This window comes from Pezoporus occidentalis, unplaced genomic scaffold (assembly GCF_034315485.1).
Source record: "Pezoporus occidentalis ecotype Australia unplaced genomic scaffold, CSIRO_AGI_Poc_V1 ctg37, whole genome shotgun sequence".
In the NCBI taxonomy this organism is placed as follows: domain Eukaryota; kingdom Metazoa; phylum Chordata; class Aves; order Psittaciformes; family Psittacidae; genus Pezoporus; species Pezoporus occidentalis.
The window spans coordinates 7,593,246-7,614,690 of NW_026915691.1; the positions used below are offsets into that span (position 1 = coordinate 7,593,246).

Sequence of the window (21,445 nt, forward strand, 5' to 3'; positions counted from 1 at the left end):
CCCAGAGTTAGTGATTAGAGACCTCTAGGGATAGTGAGAGCAAAATTTTCTTCATTGAAAGGCAAAGACTCGATTTGGGCAGAATTCACTTTCTGTCTGTCAGCAGGGTTGTATGACTGTAGCTTTGCCCACACTTTGCTTAATTCCTGTGTAAAATTCATGCTTGGTTTTATGGCAAGTATAATTTTCTTTTCACTTTCTGTAGTTTCATTGATATACAAATATTGAAGAAGCTAATTTGCTTGTAGGCAGTGTTTTATTAAATACATTTATGTCATCCATGTATCTGGGAATGTGCTGATTCTTGGATAACAGCCACGTTTTTATAATGCAGTAGCCTAGTGCTAGCTGTATGATGGGTGAATCAGTGCCTAGGAGATGAGGATTGCCACTCACTGAAACTAGCTGTGAAAATAATAGACACATCTTCAGGCTTGAGAGGGGGATGCAGTTTATTTCCATTTGTGTTTTGGATATGTTGGTTCTTAAGCACACAGTTATCTGTTGTCTAGCAAGGGAAATAGGTTATAAATAAAAATCTTCTGGCTCCTGTTAGCAAGAATTAATAACTCTTATTAATTCTCTTATTTTAAATATTGACACATATAACATTTCTTGAGCCAACAGCTAAAAGTTCCTTTCATTTAACTGACAGCCTAAGAAGCTGTACCAGCACAAAAGAATGTAATCTTTCCTTTAATTTTCACTGCTATGGTTATGTGAGTTTAATATAAAGCTACTAATTTGTTGGAGGTGAAGGCAGTCAGTGTTAGATTTAAAGTTCTATGAATCTTAATATTGGCCTGAACAGAAAATACAACATGTAATACTGTTTTAGTGAGACACTGAGCAAAGACAAAATGATGGTAAAGAAATAATGGGAGTCTTAACTGTCCTACAAAACTGTGGGATTCTGCTTGTCTAGAAATGCCTCAGGAGCTGATGAGACAACATAGGACATGCTTGTTCACTAATAGTTAATGAGCTCTCTGTGACAGGGGCTGTGGTGTCTCAATCTCTGACAACCTGATAGTTGTAATTTAGACTACTTTAAGAAATTGTCATGTATTTCTATAGAAATTGCTAAAAAAAAATAAATACTATGAGAAGCATAAATAATCTTATTTGATATTCTGGGAAGAAAATCTCTAATAATTTCAATAGGATGGTTTTGCACCAAATATAATAGTGTGCTGTGTTTTTGTCAGTTCTTTTGTACTTTTATATAAAGGTACTAATTTTAGAATGACAAAGTCACCTTTTCAGAGAGATAACACATGAACTGAATTAAATGAATCATGGGATTGGCTCAGGCATGTTGTGAAAAGTCATTTTGAGTCAACTCTAACACAACACAAATAAACCAGAATAATTTGCAAGAGGAAAATGTGTGTGTTAGCCTGTTCCTTAGTAAGGGTTATTTGCATGTTTTAAACAAGAACTAGACCATAATTCACAAGAGGACTTTCCTATGAAAGCCAAGTAACTTGAGCAAGTAAGGGCACAAATTCCCATATAGTTCTTTCCCATATCAAGTTTAGCTGTTTTAGGAGACAAGAAATTGAGATAGAGCAGGAAATTCAAAGCAGTACTATTCCCTGGCTGCCAATGAAGGCATAGATAGTAATGAAATTGTTAGTAGCATTATTAAATGGCAATCTGCATCACTCTAGCCATCCTTCTGATATATGCTGTTCATGAAAGGGAGTCCTTTTTTGGTACCAATGCCATTTAAAATTTCCAGAACAGAAGCTGTTATTAACTTCTGTTTTTTGGTTCTTAACTGTATGAAAATGTTTTTTTAATAAAGCTTAGATTTCCTTAACTAAATACATTTGGATTGCAAAACATGGTAGTAGGGCCATATAAATTTTAATTTACTGGATACATAGACAAGAACTGTAGTAGTTTCAGAATGATTGAGAGATGCCCTTCTTTTTACCCATATTAGAAATTTACTTTTTTTAGTTCACAGAAGCTGGAATTTTAATTCTTTGATCCAGTCTGCGTTGTGGTTACTATTATAAGTGTGAATATTTTTGTGGGAATAAAAAAAAAAACAACAATGTTTCTGGCATCCTAAATACCTGCATGATTTATGTGCCCAGCTACCATGACTTTGTTTGACTGGCTTATATATTTCACTGGTAGACACATTACAGACAAGTTTTCTTCATAGTTAGGGATTAATCTCACTCCCACTGGAATGTGTATTGAGTTTTATACAGAGAATGAAGTCAGAATTCAAGTTGCAACTTTGTGCTCAGTAACACTTAGTCTGTAGCTTTTGGGCTTATCTCAGTATCTCAATTGGAATGATGATGCTTTCAGCCAGGATGTCAAAGTTAAGAAGGAAGAAATTTTCCTTTTTATTGGGCAGATCTCATTTAGATGAATTACCAAGGGGTCACAGCTTTTCATTACACATAATCACTTTTATTAAATCACAGGCACCATTGTTTCTTCCTTCATACGTATTGAGAGCCAGACTGGAGAAATTCCAGGCAGCTTCATTTTTGCCTGAAGTGGCAAAAGAAGTGGGAAATTGCATCTTTTAAACTATATTTCAAACCATTATTGTTTAAGGTTCCAAAGAAAAGTAAAACAGAGTAAAGACAGCTAAAATTGTTCTAAGAATCTAAGAGCTAGACCTGTACAGAGATCTTTAAGTACATTTCCTAACATCCATATTTCAGCATCATAAAATTATTTAAGAAATAGTTGTTAAGAAGCATCTTGGATATATTATCTTTTGCTGTGTCAGAATAGTGAGTTGATATGTCTCTCAGTTCCCTCTAGAACACAATATTGCATCTGTTCCACGAACTTTTCCTTTGTGGTATCATTTAAGAGAAAATAAGTACAGTGAACTCTTAACAATAAATTTCTTCCCTTTGGAGCTATCTCAAAGTAGGTAGAGGGGAATTCCTTGCACCCATTCGTTTCCTTTCCGTTTTACTTACCTAACGTCTACAATTTGTCCAATTTTATTCATGCTTTCTTTGTAAAGACATTTCTTTTGTTGTTGAGCAAACTGGAGAAATGTACTTCCATTGACTTCCCTGACTGAAATATTTACTGGATTTCATTGAAGGGCTTTAGTTAATATGTATACACGGCAGAAATAAGAGATGGAGAACTTGTCAAAATGCCTCAGGTAAAAAATCATGCAGAAGAGAGTGTAGCATTATCAAAGTCCCAGGACTTCTAGTTTTCTCATAAAGAGCTCTTCCTTTAGCTTATAATGGATTGTGAAGCATGAGAAACCAAACGCAAAGATTATAGTACCAGAGAGTCAATATGAGTGTTTTATGAGTCCAGGTGGATAAGAAACAAGAATTGATCTAATTCTATAAATTCCCTTTCTGACCATGGTACATGCTATAACTCAAACTTCTCTTTATTTTGTTTGAACTCAACATGGGAAAAAATCCATAAAATGAAATGCAACAGTAAATAAAGAATGTCAGTGCTTGGAAGAAACATCAAAACTGTCAGTACCTGTGGAAGAGTTACTTTGGGAAAACACTGTTTATCTTTATGTCTCTCTTATCTTTGTACCTCTTTACTGTCAATTCTGAGTCTGAGGAAGCTCAGGAAACTTCAGAGTTAGTCTGTGCTTTCAATGTAATGTACATTGTTTCCTGCTTGCATACTGTCAGTGTTTCAGTAATAGCTCCCTACCTGCACAAAAGGGGATTTCTGAAGTATATTACTCCAAAATTATACAGCCACAGGGAGTAACAGGCATAGCCACAGGAGCAGGCATTCTTTACAACGTTTTTAGTACTTGGATGTCTTGAAAAATTATGCTAGTAGTGTGCATAAAAGAATTACACTTTGTATTTTTTGAAAGTGAACAACAAAGTATTGTTTATTCACCGAGCTTCTGCAGTTCCTGTGCACTTCAAAAATACAGCCTTATGTTTTGAAAGCATCAAGGAAAGAAAAGCATAAGGGCTGATGTTGTCCAGCCTGTGTGAAGTGGTTTTGCTTCACGTATTTCAACTGAATTGTGCCAGGTTTATTGGGTAAAAATAAAAGCCAAAACTGAAATTGAAAGATAGGTCAGCAACAGAGAGGCTTAGGGTAGGTTCTGAAGTCACTGCACATCATCTGAATTACCTTCAAGAAATCACAGTCAGAGTTTTGAGTTATTTGACCTAACCATGCCTATAAATAGGTACAGTGAGTGTGAAATTGCAAGAGACCTGGAAAAATTAGCAGTATATGGAATAGCATACAGGAATTGTATTGGCAACAAGTTTGTTTACTTTTATTATTGCAATGAAAAAATACTTCTACAGATATTTTTTTGTTTGCTTGGACACTAAGGTAGGTGCTGTAACTTCAGATTCAGATTGAAAAGTGAATTTGGGAGAGGTCATATGTGGGTGAAAACTGAGGAGTATTCAGGTCCGTAAGAAAGCAAATGAAAAGTTTATAGTTGCATTGCTTGCACTCACGTATAAAATCAGTACTTCTAATTCTGGATTGAGTTTTGTTAAATGGCTTCATTAGAAGATCAGGTGCATTCTGACCAGAACCATTTTGCTGGTTTAGCTGAACTGTAAGTTCTTATGCTATGTGCTGTTTCTGCATGTTTTTTTTTAACATCTCCAACATCCTGTATGAATGGTTTTAGCAATTCAGTTATCTTAATGGTCATGATATAGAACAATATGACTATATGATCATTACAACATTGATCCCGATAAACCTGAAATGTGTCTGAATGTCTTATTATTAGAGCTCCTTGCTCCACTGCACACTCCTGAGTGAAGCAGAACTATGCATGACCTTGCAGATCTCTTAAAGGCAAGGAGATCTCATGCGCACTAAGGTCAGTGTTTCCCTGCGATAACAAAATTATTTCCTTCTGTTCACCTACAACTAGTGGTGTCTGAATTGTAATTTGTTTGTAATTAACAAGCTTCAGCTACTTCACCTTGACAGTGGATACCACCTTCTTGTATTTTCTTTCCAAATGTATACTAGGTATTACAGATGTAGCTTTATTTTAAAGGCGCTGAGTACTAGATGTGTGATAGGGTGCTTATTACACAAAGCAACATGTGCACCAACATGAAGCCTTTACAGACACATTTCTCCTGCTGTTTTTAACATACAGGTATAGGCAAGAGCCAGTTATGACTGGCTCTCAAATAACAAAAGGTATTTTCATATTCCTTTATATGAAATCTTCATCTTGGTGGAGGTGTTTGTTAACATAATTGAGGTGTCATTTATCCAAGGTAGTATGACTGCTGCTAAGTGACTATTAAGTGCATATATTTCTTTTTGCAGGATGGTATACAGCCAAAAACACTGCAGTATAAATTTTGCAGTATAAAAGAGAAGCACTCTCTATGATAAGAATTTGTCAAGATGCTGCAATTACTAATGAACACAGGGATGAGCAGAGTGAACCCTTCCCAGAGACAGGGATTTGACTGGCAGCAGTCAGGTTTCAGTCAGGAACAGGCGCCACTGCAGCAGTAACAAATTTCCATGCTTGTATAAATTCCTCCTGCTATATCTGCAAAGATAATGGTAAAGCAGGAACTGGAAATAATGTTTCCTTTTCACGATACAGATTTGCAGGGAGAGTTTCTATTTTTCTTTAGTATCTGTGTGACACAATTAGCAGGTTTGCTGATGGCTCTGTGTCTATTTCTTCAAGCCAGTCCACAAAAGAACAAAAGTACAAAGCTAATTAGTAAAATCAACAGGGATTTTGGTGTCATTGCAATAGTATACTGTAGTTTTAAATGGGAGAGGAAAAAGTTTGAGCTTCTTCTGCAAACCCAAATGCTCTTATTTATTTGCATTTATCATGAAATCTCCCCAGGTAGCAGAGCCAGGGAAGATAGCTGCCTAATGTATTACACACAGATGTAACAGCCACACAAATTCTTTTTTGTGGGGCTATATATTATTAACAAAAAAAAATCATTTATTACAGATGTCTCAATTTGAGGTGCTTTTCTCTTGTTTACTGCACAGTATGAGTTAGGTTTGAGTTTATAAAAATGTATGCGAGAGGCCAGAGACATGTAAGCTGAAATTCTAGCAAAAAACCAAAGGGAACTGCAAATACTGAACTCTTGACTCAGACCAGTGAGGTAGGATATCCCTTCTGCTTATATAGTACCTTCAGACTCCGGTTTGAAACAAATCGTCTCTCCAGCTATGCAATAAATGGGATTCTGTATGTTATGCACACAAACTAATTTGTAGCTGATCAGCGGGTGACATTGTCCCACTCTGGAGTATCCACAGTACTAATTTGCTTTTCAACAAATAGATTGTCCATTGTAAATTTTAGTTTAGGTAGTGGATTTCTCCCATATTGGAAACTAATCTTCCACTGTTGACATTGTATAAATCCAGTGCAGGTCAGTTGCATATGGTAGCCAAAGATACCGCCTTGTGGGTTTCCTGTTAAAATAGCTCTTGTAGTCTTGGTCTGGTGTAAGCAACCTGTTTTAAAGCAGTAACAGGCATCAGGTATAAAAGCTGGCAAGAAGTAAATGCTTTTTTATCCCAGACTTAGCCCTGTGCAGTCCTTTTTTTTTTCTGTAGCAGTTTCTCCAGCAGCCTTTGTAGCAGCATCTGTGAATCATTGGATCCCTGCTGTCAGAATAGGCATGAGCATTAATTTCACTACATGTTTCCAACAAAACATGAAAATAAACTTGTGTTTTTTTTCTTTTCCATTCGTTGGATTCTCCAGTCAAAATACAATGAATGTTCTCTTATATTTATCATTAAATATCAAAACTCAGCAGATTGAATTCCATATTGGAGGCCATCATAGAAACCAGAGAATGGTTTTATGTAAAGCCTGGAAATGTATTTCTGTAAGCAGGCCCCTTTGGTTCAAATAAGGAAAAGTTTTGCACAAAGCTTCCATGAACCTAAGTAGCCAGATTTGACAGACGTCCAGTTAAAGGTATGAAAGCAGAGCAGGATGCTCAAAAGTCCTTAGTGCAGAAAGATTTAAAGCATCTCATTTACAATGGAGGGAGTAGGGTCAGACAGGCAATATCTGTAGGAAATATAATGATCCTTAGCTTGCACAAGGGTAAGGTGATTTCCAGTTTCTTTTTTTTTTCTTTTTTTTCTCCTTTGCTTTCTGAGTGTTCATAGTATTTCCTGGGTTTCCCAATTTGCTTTTGATGGAAAAAATGCTTTGGAATTCTGAAAGTAAACTCTTGTAGCATTTCCTGAGTTGCCTGGCAGCTTGCATAACTGTTGTTTAGGCTACTGAAGATTGCCCCAGAGATTTTCTAAATATATCAGCTCGTCTTACACCAATGCATTTCCACTGTTGTCAGTGTAACTATATAATAGTTGATACAGGCTGGAATGGAGCTAGCCTGGCTTCAGTTTTCAGTTTTCTCCCACCTTTGTGTGAAGTGTAACGCTGTTAACCAGAGGGCTGTTATTGTAGTCCTCTGTGGCTGTTTAAAACAAATTTAATTATGCTTATCTGTCATACACAGGAAAGAAATGTATATTTATGTTAAAAATGCTCAGCAAAATCATGTAGAAATAGTATCACTGTGAGAGAAATGTGGGAAATTGTCATTTACCCAGATCTGGAAAGAGATATAGCTCCATGCAGAACACAGTGACTGAAAATGCAGCCAGCAGCAAGCCATTAATTATAACATCATTCTGAAAACCACAGCTGATTGCAGCATGGTTTTTTAATGTAGATGGTGATTGGGACCAATACAGACTTTATTACATTTGCTGTAAAGCAGAAAATTAAGCCATTCTGAATTGCTTTATTTAAATGTAAGGTTGACCACAAAACAACTTACTTTTATGCATATAATATAGAATGAATGTAATTTGCTTCTCTGCTGAGTTCCTGCATTTGCACAGTAGGATGATTGGTTTAAGGCTGTGTTGTATTTTGATATATTTCCATGTGTTAACAAGGAAAAAGATTAGAAGGTAATCTTAACTGTACCTTACAAAGCTCAAATTCTTCCTAACATGCAATGTCCATGGACCGTGACGACTGTCTTTGCAGTTTAATCTGATTGCTTATTAATGAAAGTGAATACTGCAAATTAGGCAAATTGAGCCCAGGCTCCCCATATCTGATGGTGGCAATAGACCTTCATTAAGTGGGAGGTTGGACTAGGGATCTCCAGAGATCCTTTCTGCTGATGAATCTGTGATTCTTCACTCTGTAGTGGTGATGCTTTTCTGGACTTTTTCCTTAAAAGAAATATTTCCCTGCATTGATGGAAATCTACTGAAAGAAAATTTTTCAGTTAATTCTGTGTTTGAGTAGAACACTGTTTCAGTTAAAGAATCTATTACCACAGTAGAAAGCTTGGAGTCCTTTAACCCCATTGAGTAGTGTATTCAGAATCCAGTGAAATTCAGGCATAAAGCTGGGCTGGACTTTTATTTAAATTCTCTTCAGATAGAAGAACTCAGCTTTTCCCATAAAAAATTGCAAAATAAGATAAGAAGGGAATTGAAAATATATTTGTTTTTTACTCTCCTAAGCTTATCAATCAAAGAATAACTGTTACTGACAAATGGAATTACCCAAAAATGATGTATCTGACAAGTGTATGAACACTTTCACAATAGGCTAATAATGGTAAGGTATTAGCTCCCAACCAAAGGCAGTGACTTGTGTTCTTTTTTGGCTACAGACTGCATTTAAAGATGGTTGTGTTCTGCATATTTTGTTTTTATCAGATGCTAATTGAACATACAACTTTCAACTTAATGTTTTAATGTCTTTTACACTGACACCAGTGATTCAGAAAATATTATAAATAAAAAATATTTAATGATTAATTATTTCTAGTTTCAGAAGCTTTGACCTGGTAGATAAGAATTTTTTTCCTACATTGCTGCCTTTTTTACTAGATCTCATGACTGTGCTCAAGGTCACACTGTTTCTAGATGTAACAATTTATGAATTTCTGAAATGTTGGAACCTGCCTTTATAACATGTAATTGCTGTACAAGGTGGAAAGTGATAAATTAGCAGTAGGGTGAAAGTACAAAGATGTTCTTATGTCCTGTTAGGTCATTGGGTTTTGAGTGATTCCTACAAACGTACACAATTGAGAGAAATCTGAGCAGGAGTTAGCACTATATCAAAGGATGGTTAAATTGTCCACACGCTGATGTTTGGTTCAGGTAGAAACTTCTGTTCATAGTATGTTGCCTCCAGCTTTTGGAAAGAACTGTTACTAACTGCATAAAGCTAAGCCTCTTACAGCATGCTGCTCAGAGTCTGTAAATATGGACAGGAGACTAAGATTTATTTTGTAGTCTTTATAGAAGTCATGAAAACACAACACAACGCAAATGTGGGAAGATGTAGGTAAGGACTTTGGGTAAACTAATTCAGGCCTTATCAGATTTTAGAATTTTTTCTTTCCTTTCACTCTACGAAACTAAAACTTTGTCTCTTCTTTTGTCTGTGTTAACATCCATGTGGGATTTCTTTGAGTTACTGTAGGGTGCAAAGAAATTTATTGAGGAAAAGGGAATGAAATGTGAAATTTATTTCCTTGTCAAAGAGAAACTTTAAGGTAAGAGCTACTAGTTTTCATACATCAGAATGAGCAAACAGGATGTCCTACCAACAGGACTATGATCTGGCACCTAACTGCTGATCATATAAATACAGTTAATTGAAAAGCAAACCAAAGTTTCCAGACCAGACAATTGACATAATCTGTGAAAAAAACACTTGGTCCTTTTAACAACATTCATTGCCTGATTGTAGTCATCATTCCCTTCTCAATGTTCGTGTTAGAAATGCTCTTGTATACCCTGAAATTTACTGAGAGGAAGAACTGCAGTGGTTTCTAGTATTACAAAGGTAAAAGTCAAAAATACCATGCCAGCTACTCTTTTCATTGTCAGACAGAGAAATCAGCCATTAATCATCTTTAAGGTAAATTCGCACTTTAAATATAATATACACATTAATGTAAGCACTAAATTACAAAGTCTGTGTTGCCAAGTGGAAAAGAAGAATTTAAGATGCTATTGTTTACAGTGCAAATAGATCTACTGCATCACAGAATTTACTTTGTATGAGTCATCTGATAAGGAAAAAACCTTCCAACATTTGAATTAAATTACATTTAATTGAAGATGGTACTACTGGGCTTCACTTTTTTTAAATCCTGATTTCAGCTTCTCTCTACTGTTGAAGGTTTGCTTTAAATAATAATAATATATACTTTGTTTCATTTCCTATGTATATATCTATTTTCATTTCAAATTTTACTATGTATATTTCTTTCAGCTGCATGAGTTCATATTTAATGAAAGTTTTATTGTACTACCAGCTCATTGTGTTCTGATTTTATCATACAGTGAAGTGATGACTAAAGAAAAAAAAGTCTGGTAAATCAAATGTAAACTTCAGTTGGTTATTACAGCTACAGCAATCTTTTATCCAGTGCCTGAAGACCATGTTAATAAAATGATATGCAACATAGATAAAGGGGTGTGATGTGCAGCATAATGGTACTGACTGTGATTTAAATGTAATCAAGATCACTAGCTACTTCAGTGTCACATCAAATGATCATCTGGTTTAGATTTTAATCGTTGCTAAATTTGATGGGCACAGATAATGCTTTGTGATGCAGAAATGGCATGGAGATTTTCTATATGCATTTTGAACAAGTTGCAGGTAAAAACAATAAGAAAACGTAGCTGGAAAGTACTTTCAATTTTTAAAATCCTATTTCACTGGCATACATTTGACTTCTGATGGATGCTGTTTCTGGTGGCTGACCATCGTGGTTTTGTTTGTTTTAAAAATAACTGAGCCTTCCTGTGTAGTGAACTTTTCCTAGGTCTGGAATAGAGAACAGAAAAAAAATCCTAAGCCTAACAGTGAAGGTAAATAATGCTTTTAGCTATGTAGATAAGTTAGACAGTATTGTTGTAAATACATACATTACAGTTTGAATTAGTTCTAGATTTATAAACCTTATTTTAAATCTAGGTGAAATACAGCCTTATAGGTTCCTCATTTATGCTTTTGGGCAACAAGGAGGTAGTTGCACTGACCAGTCACACGCGCAGTTGTCCAAATGAGAAGTGTACCAGATTTAAAACACTTTTTTTTTTTTTAATAGCTAGAAACAACTAAGAAAGTTCAAAAGGCAATTTCCTTTAACACTGCAAGGAGAAAGAAAAGGACAACAAACAAATGGGTCAAATAGAGATTACTGTAAAAAGATGGACTGCTAAAGATGAATCATTGGCAAAATTGTATTGATTTTTCTCTGTCAGAACTAGCTGCCTCTGATGCCTGGCAACAAGCAACATACAACATTAAAAGCAAAGTATTTGTAAGTTGTATGACTGTTAAGGTATAAATCACATCTATACTTTTAAGGCAGTTCTCTATTTGCATAATACAGTTTTAAGTTTGTCTTTTTAATGCCCAGTTTCTGTTTTGAGAGCCATATTTTCTTTAGTGAGTTATTTTGAACTCCTAAATACTTCCATCTTTTGCTTGGTTTTAATGGGAGTTCATTTTGCCTTCCCTTTTTTCAGACAGTTGTTACATGGCTTATTGTTTTCACTACCTGTTTCAATGTGAGAATGATTTATAGTGGGCAGATTTTCTCCTAACACTATTGTTAAGAATATAAGCCTTCAGATGAGCTTTCAAAACTATTTATAAAAAAATAGGAAGCAGTCCCAGGCAATCATATTGCAACAGTGAGCTGTTTTCCCTCTGGTGTAATTCACTGAGTGAGATGATGTCTTGCAACTGGTTGATAGTAAGTACTAATAAACATTGTAATTTACTTGGATTAGGTAATTTAACTAAACAAAGCACATAGCTCACTAAAAACAGGCTACCAACAGGAGTTTACTTTATTAACCTAGTTGAGTATACATTAGTACATTGATATTGTGTGGAAGTTGTGTGGCAGAAAACTTTCTTCTGCAAGTAATAGAGGAGCTGACAAGGAGAGGTGCCATGCATGACATCGTGCTCACCAACAGGGAAGGGCTCGTTGGAAATGTGACACTCCAGGGCAGCCTTGGATGCAGTGATCATGAGATGCTCGAATTTGAGATCCTCAGGACAGTGAGAAGAGCGTGCAGCAAGCTCACTGCCCTGGACTTCAAAAGAGCAGACTTTGGCCTCTTCAGGAACCTGCTTAGTAAGGTTCCTTGGGATACAGCCCTAGAGGGCAGGGGGGCCCAAGACTCTTGGTTAATATTCAAGGATCACCTGCTGCAAGCTCAGGAGTGTTGCGTCCCAACTAGAAGGAAGTGCAGCAGGAGGGCCAGGAGACCTCCATGGATGGATAAGGAGCTGCTGAGGAAAATTCAGTTGAAAAAAGAGGCTTATAATAAGTGGAAGCAAGGACAGGTGGCATGGGAAGAGTACAGGGATGTTGACTGGGAAGCTAGGGACCAGGTTAGGAAAGCTAAGGCTCAGTTAGAATTAAACTTGGCTAGGGATATTAAGGATAACAGGAAGGGATTCTACAGGTATGTAGCAAATAAAAAAACAGACTAGGGACAATGTAGGCCCCCTCAGGAAGCTCTTGGGAGAACTGGCTACACAGGATTTGGAGAAGGCTGAGGTTCTGAATGACTTCTTTACCTCGGTCTTCACTGGCAAAGGCTCTGACTGCACCACCCAAGTCTTGGAAGGTAAACGCAGGGACTGTGAGAATGCAGACCTTGGGCCCACTGTAGGAGAGGATCTGGTTTGAGGCCATCTTAAAAGTCTGAACGTGCACAAGTCCATGGGACCTGATGAAATCCATCCGTGGGTCCTGAAGGAGCTGGCAAATGAAGTTGTGAAGCCACTGGCCATCATATTTGAGAAATCATGGCAGTCAGGTGAAGTTCCCGACGACTAGAAAAAGGGAAATATAAACCCCATTTTCAAGAAGGGGAAAATGGATGACCCAGGGAATTACAGACCAGTCAGTCTCACCTCTGTGCCAGGCAAAATCTTGGAGCAGGTTCTCCTGGAAGGCATGCTAAGGCACATGAAAATCAATAAGGTGCTTGGTGACAGCCAGCATGGCTTCACTAAGGGGAAATCCTGCCTGACCAATTTGGTGGCCTTCTACGATGTGGCTACTGAACTGATGGACGGGGTAGAGCAGTTGATGTCATCTGCCTGGACCTGTGCAAAGCGTTCAACACTGTCCCACATGACATCCTTGTCTCTCCAATTTAGAGACATCAATTTGATGGATGGACCACTTGGTGGGTAAAGAACTGGCTGGATGGCCGCACGCAAAGAGTTGTGGTCAATGGCTCAATGTCCGGCTGGAGACCAGTAACGAGTGGTGTCCCTCAGGGATCGGTGTTGGGACCGGTCTTGTTTAACATCTTTGTTGCTGACATGGACAGTGGGATTGAGTGCGCCCTCAGGAAGTTTGCCGATGACACCAAGCTGCGTGGTTCGGTTGATACGCTGGAGGGAAGGAATGCCATCCAGAGGGACCCTGACACGCTTGTGAGATGGGCTGATGCCAACCTTATGAAGTTTAACCATGCCAAGTGCAAGGTCCTACACCTGGGTCGGAGCAATCCCAGGCACAGCTGCAGGTTGGGCAGAGAAGAGATTCAGAGCAGCCCTGTGGAGAAGGACTTGGGGGTGTTGGTTGATGAGAAAATGAACATGAGCTGGCTTCAGTGTGCGCTTGCAGCCCAGAAAGCCAACTGTATCCTGGGCTGCATCAAAAGAGCGTGACCAGCAGGTCGAAGGAGGTGATCCTGCCCCTCTACTCTGCTCTTGTGAGACCTCACCTGGAGTATTGTGTGCAGTTCTGGTGTCCTCAACATAAAAAGGACATGGAACTGTTGGAACATGTTCAGAGGAGGGCCACGAGGATGATCAGGGACTGGAGCGCCTCCCGTATGAAGACAGGCTGAGGAAGTCGGGGCTGTTCAGTCTGGAGAAGAGGAGGCTGTGTGGAAACCTCATAGCAGCCTTCCAGTATCTGAAGGGGGCCTATAGGGATGCTGGAGAGGGACTCTTCATTAGGGACTGTAGTGACAGGACAAGGGGTAATGGGTTAAAACTTAAACAGGGGAAGTTTAGGTTGGATATAAGGATGAAATTCTTTCCTGTTAGGGTCGTGAGGCATTGGAATGGGTTGCCCAGGGAGGTTGTGAATGCTCCATCCCTGGCAGTGTTCAAGAGCAGATTGGACGAGGCCTTGGGTGATAGGGTTTAGTGTGAGTTGTCCCTGCCCATGGCAGGGGGGTTGGAACTAGATGATCTTAAGGTCCTTTCCAACTCTAACTGTTCTATGATTCTATAAATTTCTGATTCTATGATATTTTAATCTTTGTACTTCTGGTTGACTTTTCTTACCCTGCAAGTCAGCTCACAGGATCTTCTCCATGACAGTGAAGTGAAGAAAAATCTGGGTGTGATACTAGATCTCAGGATCATTATGATCCAGTAGTGTGATACAACATAAAGGAAATGCCAGGTCATGTCTTACTGTAGATTTCTAGTGTTTGAGAAATGTTACATCCTTCGTATATGGCAAAACTGTGTCCTTATCTGGTATAGGAACTCATTTCCAAAGTAGAATAATTGAAACTAGTATGGATTTGGAGTAGTGGGATGATCAGAGAAATCAAATTTGATCTAGAAGGAAAAACAAGAAGAGCATAGCATTTTACCATGACTGAAACAAGCTAAGAGGGTATGCTTGCTACCTGTGTGCACATCAGAGGCATGAACACTAAAGAAGAACGTGGCCACTGAATTTGAAAGACAGCACTGGTACAAGAACAACTGGATAAGTCAGTCATAAAGACATTCAGACAGGAAGTAACTAGGTACTATTTGTTCTCTAAATGCTTCTAATCACATACATTCCTCCAATGACTCAGACCTTACTAGTCAAATTTTAATTCTGAAGCTTGCAAGTATTCTGCAGTTACGGAGTTGAGGTGTGTTTCCCTATAATGTAATGCTTCCTGGTTTTCCATCTCCCTTCCTTTGATATCTGTTTTGATTGATGTGTGAGACAGCTGTGCCAGTTGGTCGCAATTTGATTTTGCTGATGGAGGATAGCTTTAGTTATATACTTTTCCCATAACCATTTCAAAGGAGGAAGAAATTTTCTTCATCCCATCAGATGATTTAGTTGCATGGCCCAAACATTTTGCTTCTGTCAGTCTCCCAAGGAGGCAATGCTGAAATAGGTCTGACAGAAGACTCTGAAGGTGACAGAAGCCAGGCAAAAGATCATTTGGCATTTTTCTTTCCTTCCATTGATAATGAAGGATGAGTGATAAATCCCTGTGTCTATTGCTCTCTCTCTTGATATTCTAAACCCAGTTGCTCAGAATATGTTGATTAAAAAAATGTGACTATTTTAAAGCAGATCCTGGGATTTTGTGGCTGCCGGAGGAGCTTGTTGCACCAAAACAAGCCCTTTTAAAGTTCAGGAATCAAAGATTGATTATAACCCTCTCAAACCCTGCCTCAAGCAGCATCTCAAACCTTGGGGAAGAGCTGCAAGAGTTCTGCGGCTTTTAGCTAGTGGTTCCCATTTGGTGGTTTTCTACTGAAGTGCTTGAAACCTTCTAGTGCAATGCTGAGGATTCATTTAACAGCTGGGGGTAAACCACATGGTAGCCCCTGGCAAGCAAAGCAGGGCGAAACAGTAATTGGTTTGAGTGGCAGATCAGTGTTCTACTATCCTTGTGGCACAGAAAAACATACTGAAAAGCCAGTTGTGAGCAAGTATTTTACGTTCCAAGGGCTTTCCTGTTGATGTTACCAGCAAGTTGAAACACAGCATGGGAAAGTTGACAGCATCACTGTGTTTCTTTCAAAAAAATAATATTACTGTATGCCTCCAGCACTGTAGGGGAGAACTGATAGAGAACACTCATTAAGTATTTTCATGTTGAAAATAGTAGTTCACTTTTGGAACATGTTTTTATGTAAGTTCTTCTAAGTTTTATTAATAAACCAGAAAGCTCAATAAGCTGTTCTAAATCCTGCAGTTTTAGGAGACCAGGGTGACATATCTACACTAATTCTTAAGACATACTTCTAAATCCCTCAGGCATTATTCCTTGGGAACAGAATGCCCTGATAAAATAATTTGTAACTTTCCCTTAAGATTCTAAGCAGCAGTACATTCTGATCCCTCAGTTCTGTACACTGAAATGGTAACCTTTATGAGAAAGAGCCCAAGGTGCCAGTTACACAGGTTGTTTTGCACCTTATTCTTCTGGTAATGCTAGAAGCTGAACTATAAAAGTGACAAGCCCCCTGTGATGTTCTGTGGTTGCTACAGCCTTCACCTTCAACTCCTACTAGGAAAGTTTGTAGTGTATTTTGCAAAAAGTCAGTCACATAAAACATGTTTAGCTAAGCTCCGTAATGTCTGGTTTACAAATTAAAATTAGGTTTAAAATGTTATCTGTTACTGTATGCCTGTCAATAGACTCTTACAATGTTCATTAGCATAAAACAGCCTAAAAGTACAGCAGTAGCTAATAATAGAGAGATGATTTGTCCATTATCTTTTGCAGGTACATAGTCTGTGGCTTTTGAGTTCTCTCAGCTGTGACTATGTAATGAAATAATTCAGTATCGGCATTTTTAGAGGGAAATAACTGCTTTTAGCAGTCAATACTTCATAGTTTTGTATTTGGGCATTTCAAGTCTTTTTCCCCACCAGCCTTTGGAGAATAATTTTAGAACTGAAAAATGGCATTTATTTAATTTCCTTTTAATCTTTTGCACTGAATGCTGAAGTGAAAAAAGCTTTGTGTGATGATATTGTTGTGTTAGAACAAAACACACAACTTAATAGATTTACTCATGTTAAGGAATAATACGCGTTTCCACACACCATATTCATGAAAGTGTAATTTGAAAGAGAACAAAACTAAAGCTCCAGGATTTCAAATCGATGGGAAATGCAGTGCCTTTCAAAAAATTAATTCTCTGTTTCTCTAAATCCAGAGATTTGAATGGGCATTAGGGCTTACACAGTAGGACGTAAAGTAGCTTTTGCTTTCAGAAGAAACTAGTCTCTGTTTTAGAAAGTTATATTCCTGTACCACAACTCTACTAGAAAAAATAATTCTTTATTATATAAGGAGTAATTTGATATATATTCTCTATTAAATACTAAATGTTGCCTATGGATCCTGTGAACTTATCCTCAAGGGTTGCTATGCAGTGATTCTCAAGCCCTACCTGCTCTGGTCTAGTGTAATGCCTAGTAGTTTATTAAAGGGATGAGCAGAAGCAACCTTTAGCCCCAGCAGGGCAACTTCAAACCTTTCATGGTCAGCTCTGGGTTTAGTTTTAGCAGTCGAGGCTCGTGTGTAGTTTACAATTCAAATTCTGACATTTGCTTTTGTTATTGCCTTTTGTTGCTATTGCCATGCAGTTTATGACTTTCTCTCTTGCACTATGAGAAATAGGTAGAAGCTTTTAGGCAGCATCACAGAGGCGGAGGTGGGTAGTGCTCCCTGCACAGGAGCTATTGGTGTGGTAATTACCATACAAGTGGTGCATGATTTTTGGTTTTCAGTTTTAGCTTCAATTCTGAAAAAAGATCCGCTCACAAGTTCTTGTGTGTTTATGGCTGCTTGTGGGGCCCATCTCTCTTAATGACGAGATGATTCCTCTCAGCTTATCCAAAAGTTGTCATTATGCATGTTGGTCTCTCAGAACACCTATGGTTGACAGCCTTCCCTTGACATACTTGGAAATCTTTGTTTATAATTTCTTTACCTTCGTATCTTAGTTGTACATTCTTGATTTATCAGGTCTTAGCTACTCCATTGAGATCTTCTACAGCCCTGTGGTTGGAATCTGATAAAAAGTTTCACAAAAGAGGCCAAGAAAGCTTGCTGCCAGGAGCTGATGTTCCCAGGCAGCTTTCAGCTGCCATCAGGAATTGTTCTTTGCCACAAGTAGGTTATCAGAGAAAGCAATGCATTTAACAGTTGGCGTATTGTGCACAGTTCCCTGAATTATAGTTACTATAATGCTCATTTAGTCACCGTGCCAGCTAGAACAAAGCATGAGCTCACAGTGAGTGTGACTGATGTTGCCTGATTATGCTAGACTTTTCCTTATGTAGTGCTTGTTTTTTCTCCTGCTACTTTTCTGTTTAAGTAGTTGATATTATTTTCAAAGCACTGGTGCCATGTGGAAAAGAAAAGTAATTTTTATTTGTGAGTTGTGGTTTTTATCATAGTCTACAAAGGTTTCATGCCTTCGAGACTCTGAAAAGTGATGTGTCGGTATTGCCCAGTAGTGCATATAGTGACGTGCAATATGGGCTGAACTGATAGAGGAGTGAACAGTTTCTGGTGATTTGCAGTTCTGCTGATAGTTCAGCCAACATTTAAGGCAACTGAACTGAATCATGTAAGACTGCTTAAAATGAGAAAGATGCCCTTTGGATTTGAATGTCTGACTTGTAGTCAGATCCATCACTATGATAAACCTGCCAGAACCAACCTTAAAACAATTGTTTGACAGTATGAAAACTCTGTGGGAATCCACAGCAAAATGGAAGATGAAATCAAAACTAAAAGCATCCTACGCTAATTGTAGTCTGTAAGATATGTTTCTTGTCAGATGTTATACATGTGTAGTTAATAGTCTGAATCCTCATGAATATTAATCCAGAGACATCAAAGTAAGACCACTTGTGTAAAACAGCAAGCTTATCTCTGATTTCAATAAACACAGTATACTTTTAATTTAGATAATGAAAGGCTTAGCGTTTAAACCAGTTTAGGTTTTGCTTAGTGGTAAAAGAATTGTTAGTTTTACTATCCTGATTTAATCTGATGGAAATGCTGCAGCACCCTGTTCTCTCTCTTTAACCCTAAAGTTTTTAATCTCTTTATAAAGTCTATTCCATAAAGGATCACTGATGTTTTTAAGATGAAGTTTTAGGGTACCACTATCAGATTCAATACTCTGGGAAGTTTTGCTGAATTCAGTGTATATTTTACTTAAGGAGGTCTGTTTGAGACTTCTGTTTAAACCATGTTAGAAAATAGGGCTTGCATGCTTTAAAGTTTTGTGTTAGGAATTGAGTGCCCAGTCTGAGACCTTGTAACAAGGCATGTTTATCAAGAAGTAGAGCTACTTAAAGATGTTCTAAGTTTGCTTTTTTGAAAGTCCTTTCACTGAACACAAATGGAAGCTGAGTGCCGCTCGGGCAGTTTGTCTGGCACCTTTATTCATACCTGTGCTGATTTTAATAGTTCTGTGTCTCTGAGCTTGGCAAGATCTTTATCTCTTCCTCTAGATGAAAACCAGACCTCTGTCCCTTGCTAGTGGTATGGGACCCTGGATTTGGTTGCTGTGAGTAAATGAAGTATTTGAGAAAACAAGACTTATACTAAAGTAAAACAGATATTTCAGCAAAACATTAGAGGAGTTAAGTTTATATTTGAAAACAAAAAGATTCTTTTCTGTCCATGGGTAGCTGGCAATTAAGCAGGAAAAACTAAACAAGAAGTAATATGACAACTCTGATGTTTTGTGATAAGGAGATAATATGTTAAAATACAATTTTTAGATTCCTTTTGACAGTTCAGGTGTTAACACAAATGAATTTTTAAGGCTGGCTCTATGCTTCCATAGCAAAATTGGCAAAATGTGGAAAATGCTACAATCACACATTTTCTTTCTCACAAATAACATCTTGGGGATGTATGATTTTGTTGGTTTATATGTACAATTACAGTGCACTGTGTAAAAAAGTGGAAACTAAATGTAAATACAAACAAGTTTTAAGAGAAAGAGGAATAACAATCCACTGGAAGCACAGAAAATCTCTGCTCTTCTTTTAAAAAGCCTATATTTTAAAAAAATTTTAAAGCATAGGTTAATATTGGACTGTTAGCTTGAAGACATTATGCATGTGGCTGTAACTAAAGACTGATAATTATCTCTGTAGACAAAAAAGAAATAGATCACAGCCACTGCACAACTCAGTCTTAAAGAATGGAAAATTAAAGCAGGTTTCACATGGCTAATGCTCTAATGCACAATATAATGGACTGGTGAAGTAATTAAAGAGGAGAAGGGTGTATGGAGGGTGCATTTGTGAGATAGATGAAAAATTAGAAATCCTTTTCCAACAACTTGGACAAAACAACCTTGTGCTCATTGCCTGTTAGAATAAGGTGACATAATTGCAGCACTTTCTGAATGGCAACAATAGATTTGTTAGTCAATCATAAGAGAAAATCTGGCCTTTGCTGTCACTGTTGATAAAGTGGTAAGAGTCATTACAGCTTGTAATTCTGAGCTGTACCACCATGCATCACTCTGCCTTAAAAATCAAAATGTGACAGATGCTTTATTCAAAATGAAACAAATTAAGCAGTTTGCAGTACTATACTTGCAAAGGTACCACAGATATGCTGAGAAAGCTTTGCTTGCATTGTTGGCTGGTTTTACACCCCTTTTGAAATGGCATCATGTAAAGTAAATTATCTCTAGCAGATAACAGCCAGACTGGATGAGAGGCTCTTACAGCTCTTTTTATGACTGAAATTACAGCTGAAGTGGTGAAGTCTTATTTTTTGACAGTGTAGATACTCTAATGTTTCCCAGAGCTTGGAAGCAAATGTGTATTTCCTGGTACAGAGTTCTAATGTGTCACTGGAGTCTTGTCATTGGTTTCTTATAAAATTCACTCTCAAAGTTTAAAGGGTGGAAAGGACCAACTGGTAAAGAATTATGTGACATATCATTCAAGTATATGAAAACTTCAGGGTGTTGCTGAACACCTGCTTGTGGGATGCAAGCACGGATGTACCTCTCAAGATCAAATTTAATATCGTCGCTACTTTTCCCTCTTACAGGATTAAAAAATACTAGTATTGGTTTATTACAGAGTTGGCTCTTAAGTAACGCTTGTTCCATAATGATAACAAAGACTGCACATTATAAATTGCCTGACTATTCATGCTTCTAAACCTTTGGAATAATGCAGTGTTGCCAGTTGTTGTCTCTCTGCAACATCTTTAGTCTAGAGGCTCTATATGCAAGAAAAAGGAGTCAGGGCAACGTTTGGTAAATTGCAGTCCTGTAGGTATTCAGCTTTACTAGAGGACATGACAGCAGTTGTTCCACAACATCGACCAACTGAAATAATTTTATGATGTCTTATAGAACAAAATGGTAAGTTTCTGAAGCTGACATTATCTCTTTTCATTTCTGTAGTACCTTTTCCCTATTGTGAAATCTGCCTCAGTTACTAGGAACTGTGCTTTTCTCTCAGCCTAAAACACATTGAAGATGGAGCCCACAGAAGACAATTTTGGAGTTCATAACCTAAGCTGTATCATGAAAAGTAATTCATTGATAGCAAGCCATTAACCTTGAAGAGGGGAAGATCAGCAAACTGGCAGCAGTTTTATT

The 21,445-nt window shown here is 37.7% G+C and overlaps 1 long non-coding RNA gene across 2 annotated transcripts in view; it reads left to right on the forward strand.

Annotated features, from left to right (window-relative positions):
* The window catches only part of LOC134170281 (uncharacterized), a 225,925-nt gene that overhangs the window by 134,031 nt on the left and 70,449 nt on the right, over positions 1–21,445 (forward strand). The window lies entirely within an intron of this gene.